The following is a 14,655-nucleotide window of genomic DNA, read 5'->3' as shown; positions in this document are numbered from 1 at the left end:
GAAACAACTTGACGCTTGGAAAGTAGGCCAAAAAATCAAAAAATTTGTTAAAAATTTTCTCTAGCATAGAAAGTGTAGAGTCAAAATAAACGGATTTCTGTCCAACAGTGTTCCTTTAGATAATGGCACCCCGCAAGGTTCACCCTTATCTGCATTTCTTTTCATAATCGCGTTTGATGAAATTGTTCTACGAACAACAAATATCCGCGGCATCCAATGTCAGCTCTACGCCGATGATGTAGTCTTCTACACAAAGTGTAACAATCTAGCTCAAGTCACTCAAATTTTCGAAAATGTCCTAGCAGAGTTAACTTCATGGTCCCTGACTGCTGGTACCACAATATCAATAGAAAAAACAAAAATTTTACACGTTTGCAAAAAAGTGAACTGCTCTAATCTAACTAACTTCTGTACTAACCTTAATATTAGCATTGTTAATGAGCTTAAAGTTTTAGGATTAATAATAGACTCTAAATATAGCTTTAAATCACATTGTAAATATGTTAGAGACTGTCTTGTGACAAGATTAAATATAATAAAATATCTAACATCTAAGAAAAGCCATATTCACCCGGCCACTCTTGTCAACGCTACCAAAGCCTTAATACTCTCCAAGGTTGAATACGCACTACCACTCTATGGAAACTGTCCAGCATCTGCAATCAACAAAATATCCACGCCTTATCACGTAGCAATACGGAGAAGCATAAGAGCATTCCCTACGACACCCCTAAAAAACCTCTTTGCTGAAACTGGCTTGCCCACAATCGCTGAAAGAACAATCGATAGCTGCCGTCGTTTACTCCCTAAACTGCTGTTTACCCCAAACAATCTTTTAAAAAGAGACGTAAAAAAAGCGATGTCAAGACAACGGGAGCCAAGATTCTTGCCAGCAATCAGTCGATCACTGAAATTCCTTAAACACCTTCAGATACCGCATACTTCAAGGCCTAGAGTATCCACTATCCGCCCACAGTGGTTGATTAACAACATTCCTCACACAATTAAAACGCTCCAATTTCCAAAAACAAATACACCACAAGAGAAATACAGAGCAATTTATGTGAAAGAAAAGCACTTTTACAGCCAAAATGGATGGAGCTTCTTATTTACGGATGGCTCTAAATCACGCGACAACACATCATTTGCAGTAACAAAAGAAAATGGAGAAATTATTCGGCACGGCCTACTCCACCCAATTTGCTCCGTGTTTACCGCTGAAGTCTCCGCTATTCTCGAAGCCATCACATATGCTAAGCTTCACCGAGGCAAGTTCATTATTTGCACCGACAGTAACTCATGCCTTGACGCCATCGAATGCCCCTCCAATGGTCAAAATGAGGTAGTCGCGATACGCAACACTTTAATAGCCACACCTCGAAAAATCAAACTAATGTGGATACCAGGCCACACAGGAATCATTGGCAACGAAAACGCTGACGCCGCTGCAAAAAACGTTGCAAAAACACCATCCATAATGTTTAACTATATGTCTAAAAAAGACATTTTGACTGAAGTTGCAAACGAAAGACGCCAGACTCAAATTAGCGATTGGAACACCTATGCTCATCACTACTCCGCTATCAATCCTAGCAGAAAGAAAGGAACTATGGCTGCCGACTTAGCTCTCTCAACAATTAAGCCATTTATTCGCCTACGCCTGGGGCACACAATTATCACGCACGCACATCTTCTACAACGTACCCCACCCAGTAAGTGTCCATTTTGTGAAGAGCCGGCATCAATTCGGCATTTACTACATTGTCCAATTATCGACTCAACCCGAAAAGAGATCCTGAGTACAACGGATCCCTTCGACCTTTTGAGAGAGGCTAACACCTCAAACGTTCTAAAGATGTACAAATTGTTGAAAGAGACTGACTTGTTAAAGCATATTTAATATTAAGAATAAATCGTAGTTAGCTCTACTAACACCTTAACCATTAACGTACGTTATATTAGATCACGGACAGCCGAAGGCCCTTGTTGCTAGCGCTGCTAAATATTTATTTGTTAAATAATTTATTATTGTACAAATTTCTTAAAAAAAAAAATAAAAAAAAATAAAAAAAAAAACAATTTTTCAATTTGTTTAATATTTTTATTATAGCTTCGATGAGCTCTATTATGGGTTTGTTCGATTAATCCGGACTGATCTTCTCTATTAATAATATCCATTGGAAAAAGTTTTGTAAATACAAATTTGTTCTGAAGAGTTGGTTTGAGAGTTCATGCAAATCTTCAACAGTGCAGTGAATCCCCGTCAATAGCTTTGGCTGAAAACATTCTTTCAAAATTGTTAACAAATTTTCTACAGTATCAAATTCTATTAAATGCCTTTTATTTCCAAAGGTTTCAATTAACTTATGGACCGTAAATCTGTTTTTACACAATATTATTTGTTGTTTAAATTGATTTATGGGTTTTTGTGTTTGGGTTTCCTGACTCTAGGAATCATCGGAAATGTTATATAATTCAAGACGCGACAATGCATCAGCTATAATATTGGATTTACCGGGTTGGTATACAACTTTGAAGAAATTCTTCTATAATTGCGTGCCATCTTTTCATTTTTGGATTAGGATTGCGGGGTGATAAAGAAAATGTTAGTGGTTTGTGATCAGTATGTATTTCCAAATTGGTTACACCATAGAGGTAATTTCGTAGCTTTTTTAATGCCCAAACAATAGCATAAAGCTGTTTTTCATTAGTTGCATAATTTCTTTCTATTTTATTAAGAGTTTTTGAAATGAAGGTAATTGGTTTACCCCCTTGCGATAGTACCGCACCCTTTGCAACGTTAGATGCATCGGTAGTTAATACAAATGTTTTTAGTAGTCAGGATGTATCAATTCCATTTCTGAAGCCAATAGTTTTTTTTTTAATTTATTCACTGCAGATATTCCTTCCACATTTAGGGTTATTTCAAATTTTTTGAGTTATTTTTAAAAATCCTACCGTTTTCTCCTGATAGATATTTTGTCAAAGGTTTGGCTATTGCAGTATGTCTTTAACAAACTTACGACAATATCTTGAAAGTCCCAAGAACCCTTTTAATGCTCATAAACTTTTTGGTATTGGATAGTTTAAGACTAATTGAAGTTATTCTTCTTATACGAGTTCGGAAAAGGTTGCGTTAAATGCATATTGCGCAACCTTGTCTGCGAAGATGTTCGAGTAGCATGGGTAGCGGTGACAATCGGCGATCGTTTGTTAGTTTCTTTCGGCACAGCTCGGATTTTCTGCCAGCAACACAATGTTGGCATGCTTATGCTATTGTTGTTTTTGTAGAACTATGTTTCAATTCTTGGTTGGTGACATATTCACATGTGTGCGCATATGTATGTTTGTATGCTTGTGCATTATTGAAGTTATACTTCTTTTTCTTTCGTTTGTGTTTCATTTCTGCGAATTCTCAACTATTTTGTGTGACTTTCGATTGAAATACTCTGCGTTGGTCGTTGAAAAGTTAAGACTATACTTCACAGGATCCTTTCTGTAGTCAGTCTTCATTTACTTTTTTTGCAAATCGACCCGCGATGACGAGGTGACTATTCACATGTGTGCGCATATGTTAGTTTGTATGCTTGTGCATTATTGAAGTTAGACTTCCTTTTGTTTCGTTTCTGTTTCATTTCTGCGAATTCTCAACTATTTTGTGTGACTTTTTTTCTTTCGTTTCTGTTTCATTTCTGCGAATTCTTTGTGTGACTTTTGGTTGAAATACTCTACGTTTGCCGTTAAAAAGTTAAGACTATACTTCACAGGATCATTTCTGTAGTCAGTCTTGCGGGTTGGCAATTCACAAGTCGCTAGGAGGAACTTTCAATGAAATTGTTTACTATTATGAAAAAGTTCAATCTCAACAATTAGTATATGTCGCACTGTCAAGAGCTGTTGCGATTAAAGGAGATCATTATCCCTGTTGACGCCGCCCTCGCCCAATGTCTTTTGCCACATCTGTATCGGCAGAGCAATCTTTTCTTTTACTCTTTTCGAAGTTTTTTCGAAGTTTTAATTCGCGCGCAACTAAACACTTATTAAAAAGTTGCGCGCTCTCTCCTTTTGCGACAACCTAGCGATACAGACATGGTAAGTGTGTTTCCAATTTATTATAATTAAATATATGTATTATAAGAAACCTTTGTTTTTTATTTAACATTTTGTGGAATCATTTGCGCCGAACGTTTCCCTACGGCCAACCACATCTTTGGAACGAACGAGCACCGTGCTCCACCACCCGAATTATCATTGGTCCTTCGAGCCGGATAACAGGTAACAAGTCGATTTTTTATTAAAGTGAAAGTGCATAATTTGCCCGCTTTAGCAACTCACAAGTTACAGCCAAACATATTTTGGATTTGTGCTCTGCAAGCTAAAGGCAATAGATTGGTTAATTTGTGCATCATTTATGTACAAAACCCATTGTGCTGTGTGAAGTGGAGACCAAAACTTATTTTTGGCACTCTACCCACAAAATCAAAGCACAAGATTGCAGGTGGTATTGTACTTCATTTAAGTACAACAACAAATACACCTGGCAAATGCACTAATTCACTTTGCAAAAAAAACCACACTCTGTTATTCGAGAAAAAATTATAAATTTCTTGGACGCACAAAATCGTCTGGAGCGTCAACAATCTCTCTCGGGTTTTTGTTTTTTCTTGTGGTTTAATTTGAGTCTAGTCGCTCAACTCTGCCTTCCCATATATTGCTCGAATAGCAATAAAGGCAAGTAGCAATAACGCAGCTGCAGTTTCGCGAGTGAACAAACAAAAAAAAAAAAACAAAATACAAAAATTAATACAAAGTGCAGTGAGTGACACTAAAAAATTGGAGAAAAGTGAAGTGAGCGACGGCTAGATCATCAAACAGCAAAGTCAGAGCAGCAAAGGCGAAGACCCAAAGACCAAGCAGCACAGGGAGAGCAGCGGAGGCCAAGCAGCAAAGGGAGAGCAGCATAGGCAAGCAGCAAAGACAAAGCAACAAAGGCAAGGCAGCACAGCAGCCATCCCAACAAACAAAGAGTATAGTGGTGAAATCGAAATAGTTCGAAAATAACCCAGTGAATAAAAGTGAAAGTAAATAGTGGACAAATCAAATAAGTGCTTGTGAATTTTTATCTGTATCTGTATCTGTATCAAATCAATTTTGTTTGTGTACATAGTCAAGGACTAAGTGTGCAAGTGCATTGGGACGATTACCCAGCAAGCACTTTCAAATTAAATTTGGGATTGCACTAAATTTGCAATTGCAAGTACAAGTGCATTGGGCCGATTACCCAACAAGCACATACTAATTAAATTCGGAAAAATACTTTCAGAAATAGTTTACCAAATTTATTAATTTTTTTGTGCCTTCGAAAATTCACGTTTTATAAAGAAACAACGCACTGCCTTTCATCAACTAATTTATAGTCTGTCCGTGATTGGTTCTATAACTTTTGTACTTTTGCAACATATTTGCAAATATTTTTTAAATTTAATTGCAAGTTTTAGATCCGATTTTGTGCAACATTTTTGCAGTTCCGGTTTAATTTTTGAAAACAATAAAATCAATCAGAGCCTTTACCACACCTGCAGACGCTCTACTGGAGTTTGAGGAGTCTTTTACTCCAACAGCAAACAATCAAAGTGCTTACTCTCTTGAAGTTCAACAAGCTGAACTGAAATCTCTGTGGGCAGAGGTAAAGTCAGAATACAAGTTGTGTTTGCCAAAAGTGGATCCTTCTGACACAAGCTCAATTGACGACCTCAAACTTAAATATACAAGCTGTTACCACGCTTATTTGTGTTGCGCGGCCTTGATGGGCGAACACATGCATAACCTCACGGCGTTCAACCAAAGCCCTACTTCAAATTCGACAGTTATTCAACCTGAACGGTTACAACAAACTGTAGAACCCGTGAGGTATATCATTAACCTACCGCCATGTGATACCGAAATATTTCATGGCGATGTTTTACAATGGCCCTCATTTAGGGATTTATTTGCCGCTATATATGGGAATAACCCAAGGCTATCTCCGGTAGAAAAATTATTCCATTTGAATCAAAAAGCGCGAGGTGAGGCAAAAGCTATCGTTTCCAAAGCGCCACTGACGAATGACGGATTCGCATTGGCTTGGAATAATTTGCTGAGTAGATATGAAAACAAGCGAGTGCTTGTCAATACACAATTGAATTTATTATTCAAGCTTCCGCACATCTCTACAGAATCTGAGACCGAACTCAGAAATTTACAGCGGGAGATTAATAGCTGCATTTCAGCTTTACAATTACATGGCATCAATACAGATAGCTGGGATGCCATATTCACGTAATTGTGTTCTATCCGACTACCGGTCTATACACTGTCGCTTTGGGAACAATCTCTGGATTCGGATTCAGAGATCCCAAAATGGGTTGAGTTAGACAAGTTTCTAACCAAACGGGTTAAAACGCTTGAGAGAGTATCAAACCTCAAAGGCGAGTTGAGTACTCAACCCAATATTAAGTCGGCTGATGGTGAAGATCGGATACCAACCTTGCATTCAAGGATTGGATCTAAACCCCTTAATGTCCATCACGCCAAGACAAACCATACCAGATGTAAACTGTGCTCATCTCAATCGCACATTTTGAAAATTTGTCAAAGATTCATTGAGATGCAGCCTAACGCACGGTTAAATGCTGTCAGAAAACTGCACGTCTGCCTAAGCTGTTTATCGGACTCACATGAAGTCAAAAATTGTAAAAGTATGTTTAATTGTAATAAATGTAAACAGAGACATCACTCTATGATTCACCGGGATCAGGGTGAGGATATAGCTCAGATGTCCGACAGCACAGACACTACTGAGATCTCTACTAAATCTCATGTGGCCTCTATTAATGCCAATATTTCAAATGTGCCTACCAGTCAAAGCATGCTCTTAGGTACAGCCATGGTGACCATATGTCACAACGAGAGCACCTTCACTGTCAGAGCCCTGATTGATTCGGGATCTGAAGCCACCTTCGTAAGCAATAGTCTGCAAAAACGCTTACATCTGGCAACCAAAAAGGTCAGCGCGCGAGTTTCAGGATTGAATAATACCGTATCAGGACGAGTTCAATCGGTATGCTCGATCACAATTGGCTAGCCCCGTAACAAAAGTTTGAAACTAGAAGCGGAAGCTTTGGTATTGCCAAAATTGACTGGACTGCTTCCATCCAGATCAGAAAACCCTTCAATTGTCAAAAGGTTACCTAATATCCCCTTAGCGGATAATAATTTCCATACGAGTCAAAAGGTTGACTTGTTGATTGGAGCGGATCTTTACCCTAAAATCATACTAAACGGGGTAAAATCGAAAATCTTCGGATCCCTCGTTGCACAACGTACGGTGTTCGGTTGGGTTTTAACAGGTTCCGTTCCCTCCGAAGAAACAAAACTAAATGGCAAAGGCGACAGACAAAATTCAACAATAACACAAAATCATTTTTGTAGAGTAAATAATACTAATTTTATATTTACACAACAGAAACAACATCAGCAGAAGTACCAGCTACAACGGGATCAAAGTAACGATGATGGCGAAACAAATGATGCGCCCGGCTCATCGAATCACACCGATACGCATGGTAGCGTCGGTGTGCCGACACTGCCTGCAGCAGCGCTATCTCTGTGAGCAACATCCGTAGGCAGCACACCGCCGAGCAGCGCTGAAGCGACAAATACCAACAATTTCGCTTATTACACGGGCGCCGCTGAAACGGTAGCAGCAACGCCTGTCACAGCTGCAACGCACCGACATGCTGACGCAGCAACGCCACCACTACCACCCCAATCACAATCGTTGCCGCCATCATCAGCAACAGCGCACTATCCACCATCACATCAGCAACACTATGCCACGAGCACCACAGTGGCGGCACTGTCGGATGCCTTTCACCACCAGCAGATGCAGCTACAGCTACAACAACAATATGAGCAGCATTATCAACTGCAAACAGCCTATTATCACCAGAAACAGCAGGCGCCGCCGTCGCAATCGCAGCAAGAAGACCAATCAGCAACGTACGGGACGTCACAACAGCCGTCTACACAATATCAACATGCGGCGGCCACAACAACAAGAGTAAATCAACATGCAGCGCGCAGCAACAGACGAGCAACGCAGTCGACAGCCACACACCACACAACGAACACATCACAAGCAGCAACAACAACACAGCAGCAGGAACCTGCACCAATGGCGCACGTGTTGACACACGCCACACAGCAACAACAACAACCGTGTCAACGGGCGCCATCAGTCACTCAAAGCTCTGAACAACGACGTCTCTCCCACATACCACATGCCCAAGATCGAGCCAGACTCGAGTCGTCTCGCCGACTTCGGCATGCTGGTAACTTCCTTTCGGATTGGCGGCATGGCAACGATCGACTGAGACTCGATTCGCCTCAGCGACATTGTCCGGACCGAACCAGACTCGATTCGTCTCGTCGGCCACCCCATCCAAAGCGAAGGCGTGGACAAGTCGCTAGACGTCAAGCAGATGCACGCCGTACCATCAAGAATAGGCAACCAGCACTACGGACGTTTACTCCCGGCTCATGTTGCCCGGGTTACAACCAGCGGCAATGGGCCAACTCATCGCCCAAAATACGTCGCTGGGATATATCATATCCGGCGTCATCTAACATCGGCACAATAACTGGCTGTCAACGCTTCTCACATTCACCACCTACCCAGGATCGAGTTAGACTCGAGTCGTCTCGCCGACCTCGGAAGGTGGTGACTTCTATGCAAATTGGCGGCATGGCAATGACCGACTGGGGTTCGATTCATCTCAGCGGCATTTCCCGGACCGAACCAGACTCGATTCGTCTCGTCGGCCACCCCATCTGCAAAGAAGACGTGGAAGAGGAAGTGCAGGAGCCAGTTAGTTAAGTTAGTTTTAAGTAATTTATTGTAAACTGCATTTGCAGTAATACTGCAAGGCGGGGAGAATGTTGACGCCGCCCCCGCCCAATGTCTTTTGCCACGTCTGTATCGGCAGAGCAATCTTTCCTTTTTCTCTTTTCGAAGTTTTTTCGAAGTTTTAATTCGCGCGCAACTAAACACTCTCCTTTTGCCACAACCTAGCGATACAGACGTGGTAAGTGTGTTTCCAATTTATTATAATTAAATATATGTATTATAAGAAACCTTTGTTTTTTATTTAACATTTTGTGGAATCATTTGCGCCGAACGTTTCCCTACGGCCAAGCACATCTTTGGAACGAACGAGCACCGTGCTCCACCACCCGAATTATCAATCCCAGTGAACAAACAGAAAAAATGTTATCATGGCATTGGCAGGTCATGTCGAGCTTTGCGAGATGAAATGATAAAATTACGTCAAGATCCAATTATCACCTTAGAAAAAAAAATATTCGAATTTCTTAGCACAAGAAAATGTTTATCAATAATATCATTCAATTGTCAAAGTCTTCGTGCTCATGTTGATGATTTCTCAGATAGACTGTTTAAACAGTCAAAAATCTTGATGTTATTAGAAACATTTATGAACGACAATGGGCCTCCTGTATCCGGACCAAATTTTGAAAAATTGAATTTAATTTTCATTTATATATCACCAAATTCATCGATGAGAGATATAAAATTGTTCATCGGTAAAGCTTTATTATCGTTGTCAACTGCAGGTTCGCAAGCTTTTGCAGATATTATCGGAGAAGCAGTAGAGTATAGCGAATGACCGGTACTCCTTGCGGGAGATTTCAATGTAAATTTCTCATTGCCAGAAGCTGAACCATTACTGGCATTCCTCAGATAGAAGTTTTCATTAGAAATGATCCTACGACAAAAGGAGGTACGACTATTGATGCGGTATTCGCGAGAAATATAGATAAAATAGATGTAAGACAATTTATATCGTATTTTAGTTATCATAATCCAATTGTGAATATTATAGATATCAATCCGCCAGAACCCAAAAATGATAATTGAATTACACTTTGCTTTATAAAATGTGCATAATAAATTTATAAAATGTGAATTTAAGAAAGTGTTGGTCACTTCACCATATTTTTATCCTTTCCCTCTCGCTAGTTTTCTTTCATACAAAATAATATGCATTTCTTGGAATATCACTAAGAAGTATAACTTCCTCCGCGCGTAGGGACTCCACGCACCTTTTTTTATTTTATTTGGGTCTATTTTGATGACATTTTGAGCTGCTTATATCCCAAAAACTCTATTTCTTCCGTGAAAAGTTTTGATTTTTCTAATGAAATTTTCATATTAGTATTTTTCAATATTTTTGTAATTATTTCCAAATTCTTTAAGTGTTGAGTTACATTTTTCGAAAAAATAATTACATCATCCATATAAACATGACAGATTTTTCCTATATGTTCACGCAATATATCATCCATTGCTCTCTGAAAAATTCTAGGGGAATTTTTTATCTCAAAAGGAATCCTCAAAAATTCATATTTACCATTATTAACGGAAAAGGCTGTTTTCTCGATATCATTTCCTGTCATTAAAATTTGATGAAATCCTGATTCTAGATCAATGGTTGAGAAATATTTTCCTTTGCCTAGATTAGACAGTATTACGTTTGTATCCGGTATAGGATAACGATCAGAAATTGTATGCTCATTTATTTTTTTGTAGTCAATTGCCATTCTAAGTTTTGGTGTTCTATTGTCATTTGTACCCGTTTTTGGTACCACCCAAATTGGTGAGTTATATGGACTTTTACTTGGTCTTATTATATCATTAATCATTTTATTTATTTCTTCATTAACAAACGAGTTTACAGATAAGGGATATGGATATTGTCTGCTCCATATCAGATCCTCAGTTTTCATTCTTATTTCCGCTTTTACATTTGTCATGAAGGGAAGGCTTGTATTGATATTCGAACGCATTTGAGCATTATTTTCTTTTATTTTTGTTTTAAGTTCAGTTAATTTTTCTTCTTGATTTTCAGTATTCTTTTCCGACTAGTAATCATTATCGTAATTCATATCTGAGCCTCTTTCACCCAATATCGAATAGCTATCATTCATGTTGCCGGCAAATTCATCGGCTGACGTTGTAGAACACTTTCGTTCCACAATATTTTCTTTATAATTACTATTTTTCGTTTTAGGACCTTTTAGTCCCAAAATAATTTCTTTAAATAAAATATTGCCGGTAAAATCTTCGGCTGGCTTTGTTGAACTCTTTCGTTCCACAATTTTTTTTTTATAATTATTTTTTTCATTATGCTGGTATAAATCTTCAGCTGGCGTTTTAGGATCTTTTTGTCCCTAAATAAATTTGTTTAATCTACTATTGCCGGTAAAATCTTCTTCTGGCCGTGTAGAACTTGATTGTTCCACAATTTTAATATTTTTTATTTTTTAATATTACCGGTACTTTTCTCGGCTAGATTTTTGGAAGCTTCTTGTTCCTTAGTTTTGTTTTCAAAATAAATGTTCTTACTTCTGTTTTTTTTCCATGTTATTCTTTACCTTATAATTAATTTTCCCATTGAACACATCGATAAGTGCCTCAATCTTTTTAAGAAAATTGTATCCCAAGAGGTGATCCAATTCTAATCCCTCTATTTCATAGAATATTTCTTCGACTCCAAATATGGTTATTATGTGGTAAAATTAGATAATAGGATAGCCATTCGCGGTTTTTATGCGCTTATAAATGGCTAATTTGTTCTTATTTTTGTAAACCCCAGACTTAATGTAGCACGAAGTTGCTCCCGTATCGATTAGAGCCTTTAAGTTTTTATTTAATTTGAAGTCATGTAGTTTGAGATAGGAGAGTTCGTCCCGTCTTCGCCTAAAAAATTGCTCTCATTCACATTATTAATTCTTTGACTTTTCTCTTTATTGTTTGTATAGATTGGCTTTGACTTGTTTCTATCGTACATGAAATTTTGTGCAAACCAGGCTCTTTGGTTATTTGATTCTAGTTCCTGAGCTTTTGCTAAAACATTAGGTAAATCTTGTGGGTTTAGAGAAAATATTGTGTTTCTTAGTGGGGTATTTAGTCCTGTTATAAAAATTCGTAAGGCCTGTTTCCTATCCTTTTTGTTTAATTCTTTTGTCAGGTCAGCGTTATTTCCGTGTGTCATAATTGTTTTGTTTTTATTAATATGATACATTTTTTGTTGACGAGGTTGTAATATTGTATTCTACAACCGACATTACACCCTGCCTTAGGATGCTTAGTTCCTGTTCGATTATACGTATAGGACGTTTGTCCGCAAATGCAAAGTCTAAACGAGATTTAATTGCTTCGAAATTGAGTACTGTTCCATGGTTTGTTAATGCATCGTTTGCATCATGCGTTATTTTATTTCGCAGTATTGTGAGTGCAGCAAAGTATTTTCTACTACTCTTTGCGTATAGGCTCATAGAGTTAAGCGCTGTCTCTCCAACTAACACATAAATTCGTCCTATCAGTAAATTCAGGTACAGATTTAACTACCTCTAATGATTCTTGACATACTATATTATCGTCTATTGTTTGTGTTAGAAAATCGGTTACACTATTAGTATTCACTACTACGTATATTTGTGAGCGTAATTGCTCTACTTTTCACGTAATGCTATATTACCGTCAGCAATAAGGCGAGTTATTAAGTCTACGGTCAAAGCGTCACCGTTAGCCATTTTGTCTCATTTTCAGTGTGTCTGATTTTTTGTTTTTGTTTTTTTTTATATGGTGGTTCTTTTCACCACAACCGTAACAATTTGAGATCATTTTTTGTATTTATTAGTTTATTTGTTATCCCTTCCTTAAGAAAGGAGGCTTTCCTATTCTGTAGGTTCTGGAGAACAGAATCGCAGAATTAAGCTTTTATTATAAACCGAAGGGTCCCCCTTGCGGTGGTGATCAATATATTATGTTACATGGCTGATCGAGCCTTTAATTATTATTTAATTTATTTAAATTGGCCATAGGTCTTAATTTTTTATAATTATCTAGAGGGTGGTGAAACGCAAAGACTTTTAAATTGTTATAAGCTGGAGGGTCTCCCCGAGGGTGGTGAATCACAGCATTTGATTATGTAACTTATTGGATGTATCAATCATTAGCTTTATTTATTTATTTTTTTTTTGTTTTTTAATTTTAGGACATTCCCTAGTGTAATGAGCGCCTTTACAGAAATCGCAATATGACAATTTCTTATATTTAGTAGTTAGGCTATTTCCCATTTTTACAATATATTTTTGCAACAAAGTTGCTAAGGAGAGTATTATAGTTTTGTTCACATAACGGTTGTTTGTAAGTCCTTAAAATAAAAGAGTCAGATATAGGGTTATATATACCAAAGTGATCAGGCTGACGAGTAGAGTTGAAATCCGGATGTCTGTCTGTCCGTCCGTCTGTCTGTCCGTCTGTCCGTCTGTCCGTCCGTCCGTGCAAGCTGTAACTTGAGTAAAAATTGAGATATCATGATGAAACTTGGTACACGTATTTCTTGGCTCCATGAGAAGGTTAAGTTCGAAGATGGGTAAAATCGGCCCACTGCCACGCCCACAAAATGGCGAAAACCGAAAACTTATAAAGTGTCATAACTAAGCCATAAATAGAGATATTAAAGTGAAATTTGGCACAAAGGATCGCATTAGGGAGGGGCATATTTGGACGTAATTTTTTGAGAAAAGTGGGCGTGGTCCCGCTCCCTACTAAGTTTTTGGTAAATATCTCGGAAACTACTATAACTAAATCAACCAAACTCTATAGAGTCGTTTCCTTCAGGCATTTCCATATACAGTTCAAAAATGGAAGAAATCGGATAATAACCACGCCCACCTCCCATACAAAGGTTATGTTGAAAATCACTAAAAGTGCGTTAAACGACTAACAAAAAACATCAGAAACACTAAATTTTACGGAAGAAATGGCAGAAGGAAGCTGCACCCAGGCTTTTTATAAAAATTGAAAATGGGTATGGCGTCGCCTACTTATGGACCAAAAACCATATCTCAGGAACTACTAATCTAATTAATTTTACAGCAAAATAAAAAAAATATGTAAATGACGGATATCACTTATCGATTATCACTTTATCATGCGAGAGCATAAAATGTTCGGTGACACCCGAACTTAGCCCTTTCTTACTTGTTTTAAGTGGGTTTTGTTTTTGTAAAATTAACAGATTATCGTTTTACCGAGTAACGAAGTACCAGACTGGCAAGCATGATAGTTTTTTCATCACTCAGCTGTTTTTTTGCGTTGTTGCCTCAAAATTAACTTAATTCATTGCAAAAATTACATTTGCTGTCTACTACAAATTAGTTTCGGACAAATTTTTCAAAAGTAGTATTTAATACAAGTATAATTGAATCAGCTGTTTTGAGTAAATAATACTAATTTTATATTTAAACAACAGAAACAACTTCAGCAGAAGCACCAGCTACAACGGGATCAAAGTAATGATGATGGCGCAACAAATGATGCGCCCGGCTCATCGAATCACACCGATACGCATGGTAGCGTCGGTGTGCCGACACTGCCTGCAGCAGCGCTATCTCTGTCAGCAAAATCCGTAGGTAGCACACCGCCGAGCAGCGCTGAAGCGACAAATACCAACAATTTCGCTTATTACACGGGCGTCGCTGAAACGGTAGCAGCAACGCCTGTCACAGCTACAACGCACCGACATG

The 14,655-nt window shown here is 38.2% G+C and overlaps 1 long non-coding RNA gene and 2 pseudogenes across 3 annotated transcripts in view; 2 read left to right on the top strand and 1 right to left on the bottom strand.

The window, feature by feature from the left end:
- LOC105233304 (uncharacterized) overlaps positions 1-14,655 on the bottom strand; it is a 1,563,509-nt gene that overhangs the window by 145,838 nt on the left and 1,403,016 nt on the right. The gene's annotated exons all lie outside the window — the stretch shown is intronic.
- LOC125776917 (small nucleolar RNA U3) lies at positions 3,472-3,568 on the top strand (annotated as a pseudogene).
- Positions 3,751-3,855, top strand: LOC125776928 (small nucleolar RNA U3; annotated as a pseudogene).

The sequence above is a fragment of the Bactrocera dorsalis genome, chromosome 2, assembly GCF_023373825.1.
Source record: "Bactrocera dorsalis isolate Fly_Bdor chromosome 2, ASM2337382v1, whole genome shotgun sequence".
NCBI classification, from domain to species: Eukaryota; Metazoa; Arthropoda; class Insecta; order Diptera; family Tephritidae; genus Bactrocera; species Bactrocera dorsalis.
This window is presented reverse-complemented; position numbering and strand designations above follow the sequence as displayed.